Source organism: Nerophis ophidion, linkage group LG21 (genome assembly GCF_033978795.1).
Source record: "Nerophis ophidion isolate RoL-2023_Sa linkage group LG21, RoL_Noph_v1.0, whole genome shotgun sequence".
Taxonomy (NCBI): Eukaryota; Metazoa; Chordata; class Actinopteri; order Syngnathiformes; family Syngnathidae; genus Nerophis; species Nerophis ophidion.
The window spans coordinates 44,563,708-44,570,919 of record NC_084631.1 but is presented as its reverse complement, the minus strand read 5'-3'; positions in this window follow the sequence as shown (position 1 = coordinate 44,570,919).

Sequence of the window (7,212 nt, the reverse complement as noted above, 5' to 3'; positions counted from 1 at the left end):
CATTTATTTCCGTACCGCTCTCAGTTTAATATGTACAGTCGTGTGCAAAAGTTTACTTGTAAAGAACATTTTGTCATGGCTGTCCTGAGTTTGTCAGACTTTCCTCCAGACCAGGGGTCACCAACGTGGTCGCCCGTAAGGACCAGATGAGTCGCCCGCTGGCCTGTTCTAAAAATAGCTCAAATAGCAGCACTTACCAGTGAGCTGCCTCTATTTTTTTAAATTTTATTTATTTACTAGCAAGCTGGTCTCACTTTGCTCGACATTTTTAATTCTAAGAGAGACAAAACTCAAATAGAATTTGAAAATCCAAGAAATATTTAAAAGACTTGGTCTTCACTTGTTTAAATAAATTCATTTATTTTTTTACTTTGCTTTTTATAACTTTAACAAAGACAACTTTAGAGAAAAAATACAACCTTAAAAATGATTTTAGGATTTTTAAACATATACCTTTTTACCTTTTAAATCCCTTCCTCTTCTTACCTGACAATTTAAATCAAAGTTCAAGTATTTTTTTTTTTATTGTAAAGAATAATAAATAAATTTTGATTTAATTCTTCATTTTAGCTTCTGTTATTTCGACGAAGAATATTTGTGAAATATTTCTTCCAACTTATTAAAATTCAAAAAAATTATTCTGGCAAATCTAAAAAATCTGTAGAATCAAATTTAAATCTTATTTCAAAGTCTTTTGAATTACTTTTAAAAATTTTGTTCTGGAAAATCTAGAAGAAATAATGATTTTTCTTTATTAGAAATATAGCTTGGTCCAATTTGTTATATATTCTAACAAAGTGCAGATTGGATTTTAACCTATTTAAAACATGTCATCAAAATTCTAAAATTAATCTTAATCAGGAAAAATTACTAATGATGTTCCATAAAAAAAAAACATTTTTGCAAAAAGATTCCAATTAGCTAGTTTTTCCTCTTCTTTTTTTCAGTTGAATTTTGAATTTTAAAGTCGAAATTGAAGATAAACTGTTTCAAAATTTTATTTTCATTTTTTTCCTGTTTTCTCCTCTTTTAAACCGTTCAATTAAGTGTTTTTTTCCATAATTTATTCTGTACATAAAACCTTCCGTAAAAGGAAAAAAAATGTACGACGGAATGACAGACAGAAATACCCATTTTTTTATATTTACAGATTTATTTATTAAAGGTAAATTGAGCAAATTGGCTATTTCTGGCAATGTATTTAAGTGTGTATCAAACTGGTAGCCCTTGGCATTAATCAGTACCCAAGAAGTAGCTCTTGCTTTCAAAAAGGTTGCTGACCCCTGGTCCAGAAGGTCTTATATTTGTCCATGTGATGTCAGATGAAACAATACTCAGCAATATGTTTGGAAGAGAAAAGGTGAGGCCTTTGATCCCAGGAACACCAAACCTACTGCCAAGCATGGAGGTGGTAGTATTATGCGCTGGGCCTGTTTTGCTGCCAATGGAACTGCTGCTTTACAGAGAGTAAATGGAGGATTACCTCCAAACTCTTCAGGACAAACTAAAATCATCAGCCCGGAAGTTGGGTCTTGGGCGCAGTTGTGTGTTCCAACAGGACATTGACCCCAAACACGTTAAAAGTGGTAAAGAAACGTCTAAATCAGGCTAGAATGAAGGTTTCCTGTGTACTGAAGATGTGACTTTAAGGTTTTACTACTTACGTATCAAATACTACACGGTCTAGCTCCATCCTATCTTGCCGATTGTATTGTACCATATGTCCCGGCAAGAAATCTGCCTTCAAAAGACTCCGGCTTATTAGTGATTCTTAGAGCCCAAAAAAAGTCTGCGGGCTATAGAGCGTGTTCTATTGGGGCTCCAGTACTCTGGAATGCCGTCAGTAGAAGCATTTAAGTCTCACCTTAAAACTCATTTATATACTCTAGCCTTTAAATAGACCTCCTTTTTAGACCAGTTGATCTGCCGCTTCTTTTCTGCTCTGCCCCTCTCTCCCTTGTGGAGGGGGCGGGTGAAGTGCTAGCTGTCCAGAGTCGGGACCCGCGGTGGACCGCTCGCCTGTGCATCTGTTGTGGACATCTCTGCACTGCTGACCTGTCTCCACTCAGGATCATCTCCTGCTGGCTCCACTATGGACTGGACTCTCACTATTATGTTAGATCCACTATGGACTGGACTCTCACTATTATGTTAGATCCACTATGGACTGGACTCTCAATATTATGTTAGATCCACTATGGACTGGACTCTCACACTATTATGTTAGATCCACTATGGACTGGACTCTCACACTATTATGTTAGATCCACTATGGATTGGACTCTCTCACTATTATGTTAGATCCACTATGGGCTGGACTCTCACTATTATGTTAGATCCACTATGAACTGGACTCTCACTATTATGTTAGATCCACTATGGACTGGACTCTCACACTATTATGTTAGATCCACTATGGATTGGACTCTCTCACTATTATGTTAGATCCACTATGGGCTGGACTCTCACTATTATGTTAGATCCACTATGAACTGGACTCTCACTATTATGTTAGATCCACTATGGACTGGACTCTCACACTATTATGTTAGATCCACTATGAACTGGACTCTCACTATTATGTTAGATCCACTATGGACTGGACTCTCACTATTATGTTAGATCCACTATGGACTGGACTCCCACACTATTATGTTAGATCCACTATGGACTGGACTCTCACTATTGTGTTAGATCCACTATGGACTGGACTCTCACTATTATGTTAGATCCACTATGGACTGGACTCTCAATATTATGTTAGATCCACTATGGACTGGACTCTCACTATTATGTTAGATCCACTATGGACTGGACTCTCAATATTATGTTAGATCCACTATGGACTGGACTCTCACACTATTATGTTAGATCCACTATGGACTGGACTCTCACACTATTATGTTAGATCCACTATGGATTGGACTCTCTCACTATTATGTTAGATCCACTATGGGCTGGACTCTCACTATTATGTTAGATCCACTATGAACTGGACTCTCACTATTATGTTAGATCCACTATGGACTGGACTCTCACACTATTATGTTAGATCCACTATGGATTGGACTCTCTCACTATTATGTTAGATCCACTATGGGCTGGACTCTCACTATTATGTTAGATCCACTATGAACTGGACTCTCACTATTATGTTAGATCCACTATGGACTGGACTCTCACACTATTATGTTAGATCCACTATGAACTGGACTCTCACTATTATGTTAGATCCACTATGGACTGGACTCTCACTATTATGTTAGATCCACTATGGACTGGACTCTCACACTATTATGTTAGATCCACTATGGACTGGACTCTCACTATTGTGTTAGATCCACTATGGACTGGACTCTCACTATTATGTTAGATCCACTATGGACTGGACTCTCACTATTATGTTGGATCCACTATGGACTGGACTCTCACACTATTATGTTAGATCCACTATGGACTGGACTCTCACTATTATGTTAGATCCACTATGGACTGGACTCTCACTATTATGTTAGATCCACTATGGACTGGACTCTCACACTATTGTGTTAGATCCACTATGGACTGGACTCTCACTATTATGTTAGATCCACTATGGACTGGACTCTCACTATTATGTTGGATCCACTATAGACTGGACTCTCACTATTATGTTAGATCCACTATGGACTGGACTCTCATACTATTATGTTAGATCCACTACGGACTGGACTCTCACACTATTATGTTAGATCCACTATGGACTGGACTCTCACACTATTATGTTAGATCCACTATGGACTGGACTCTCACTATTATGTTAGATCCACTATGGACTGGACTCTCACACTATTATGTTAGATCCACTATGGACTGGACTCTCATACTATTATGTTAGATCCACTACGGACTGGACTCTCACACTATTATGTTAGATCCACTATGGACTGGACTCTCACACTATTATGTTAGATCCACTATGGACTGGACTCTCACTATTATGTTAGATCCACTATGGACTGGACTCTCACACTATTATGTTAGATCCACTATGGACTGGACTCTCACACTTTTATGTTAGATCCACTATGGACTGGACTCTCACTATTATCTTAGATCCACTATGGACTGGACTCTCACTATTATGTTAGATCCACAATGGACTGGACTCTCACTATTATGTTAGATCCACTATGGACTGGATTCTCACTATTATGTTAGATCCACTATGGACTGGACTCTCACTATTATGTTAGATCCACTATGGACTGGACTCTCACACTATTATGTTAGATCCACTATGGACTGGACTCTCACTATTATGTTAGATCCACTATGGACTGGACTCTCACTATTATGTTAGATCCACTATGGACTGGACTCTCACTATTATGTTAGATCCACTATGGACGGGACTCTCACTATTATGTTAGATCCACTATGGACTGGACTCTCACTATTATGTTAGATCCACTATGGACTGGACTCTCACTATTATGTTAGATCCACTATGGACTGGACTCTCACTATTATTTTAGATCCACTATGGACTGGACTCTCACAATGTTATGCTGGACCCGCTTGACATCCATCGCACCGGTCACCCGCATCTGCGGTCCTCTCCAAGGTTTCTCATTGTCATCCCACTGGGTTGAGTTTTTCCTTGCCCTGACGTGGGATCTGAACCGAGGATGTGGTCGTGGCTCGTGCAGCCCTTTGAGACACTTGTGATTTAGGGCTATATAAATAAACATTGATAGTTTGATTGAAGGTTTTAGAATGGCCTTTTCCAAAGTCCCGACTTAAACATGTGGACAATGCTGAAGAAACAAGTCCATGTCAGAAAACTAACACATTTAGCTGAACTGCACCAATTTTCTACCACAGGTGCTTTATTGCAGGTAAACCTGCCAAGGGACATGTAAGCAAATATTAACATTGCTGTACGTATACTTTTGACCCAGCAAATTTTCAGTAGAGCCATAATAAATTCATAAAAGAACCAAACTTCATGAATGTTTTTTTTTGTGACCAACAAGTATGTGCTGCAATCACTACATCACTAAAAAAAAGAGTTGTCGAAATAATTGGAAACTCAAGACAGCCATGACATGTTAGTATTTGGCACTCAGCATCAAGGCTTGGAATTGGGGGTTAAATCACCAAAAATGATTCCCGGGCGCGACCACCGCTGCTGCTCACTGCTCCCCTCACCTCCCAGGGGGTGATCAAAGGTTTCGGGTCAAATGCAGAGAATAATTTCGCCACATCTAGTGTTATGTCCGTTTGATTGTGGACTATTACTGACACCTTGTGGCGATGGCAAGTATGGTTCATGTTATGTCTGTTTGATTGTGGACTATTACTGACACCTTGTGGCGATGGGAAATACTGCGCGTCATTAGTTTGGCACTTCCGGTTTAGTTTGGAACTTCCGGTTTAGGATGTTAGTTTTGTTGATAAAAAATGAGAAGTAGACGAGTTGTGTTAACTCTTACAAGCCTTGGAAAAGATAAGTCTGTAAGTAAATTGTTTAACTTGTTTATGTAACTCAATACTAAGGTGGAAAGTGGCTACATTTGATAGTAAGATGTGTATTGAAAAACTATTTTTGTGCACTATTTTGAGGATTTAAAATGGCCGCCGGTCACATATTTCCACCATGGAAATAGTTTCAACACTCAGCAGTATTTGTTTGGTAATAATGTTGTATATTTGTGTGAAGATAATGTTGACATATTGTGTATTACATTTCAGTTTGTTCATTGAATCATACAGCTTATACATTGTCATTGTGTGTGTTTCACTTTTACAATAATAATAATAATAATAAGAGTCCAGTGCAAGATCAACAACAATAAAGAGCCGAAATGGATTCATCTGCTTTGGAACTTTATTAGAAGGTCCTGGATTGGTTGTTAGCTGTCTGCCAAGCTTTATAACCTCAACACTTTCAGTGAGGGCAGAACACCTAGTGTGTGTGTGTGTGTGTGTGTGTGTGTGAGACAATCATGGCTACTTTAACAAGAGTATGTCAACCAGGTGTAGTGCAGCAGAAGGCCGACAGATGGCAGTGTTTTATCTGCCCCTGCCTGCATTTGTACTTGACCTGCTGATCATTTTGCTGAACAACATTGCTTACTTCCTTACAAGTGCAAGTGTTTATGTGAAACCAAATTAATTTCTCTTTATTTCCACGTCTTTTCCGATTTTTTTTTTTACCTCAGCAATTAATAATTTTTGTAATCATGCCGTAATTTTTCTTAATTCATAGAATATAATAGAATGGGCTTATTGTCATTATATTTGCATATATTGAGATTAAAGACTCCAACTTAAGGTGCGGTAGTGGGAACAAATATGGGGTAAAATAAATAACACAAGAGGTAATAAAGGGAAAAAAAATAACAATTGAAATAAACAGAATACTATCCAATAAAAAATAATAAGCAATCCTGCAATATACAAAATACAATAGAAATACAAAATACTGTACAATATACAGAACAAGGCAAGAGTACCGAAGTAATAAATAACAATTAGTGTCGGACATATTGCACTCCAAGGGTAGTATTATGTTCAAAAAAATTTATGTTCAAAACCTTTATAATATTCAACATTTACATACAATCAAATAAGTAATAATAATTAAAACAAGTACATGTTGCCGTGTTTTTTATTGTTATTTTTCTATTTAAACTTTTATTTATAAATTTCAACATTTACAAACAGACGAGAAACAATTATAAAAAAAATAAGTACAAAAAAACGTACAAAACTGTACAAAATAAAACGGCGCCAGTGGGTTGTAAATTCAAAGTAAATTAATAGAATAAATATATACATATATATATATATATATATATATCAATCAATCAATCAATCAATGTTTATTTATATAGCCCTAAATCACAAGTGTCTCAAAGGGCTGCACAAACCACAACGACATCCTCGGTAGAGCCCACATAAGGGCAAGGAAAAACTCACCCCAGTGGGACGTCGACAATGATGACTATGAGAAACCTTGGAGAGGACCGCATATATGTGTGTATATATATATATATATATATATATATATATATATATATATATATATATATATATATATACATATATATATATATATATATATATATATATATATATATATATATACATATATATATATATATATATATACACATATAAACTGCAAATCCATAGGCTCACTCAATTTCAGTAAATAACTTACAT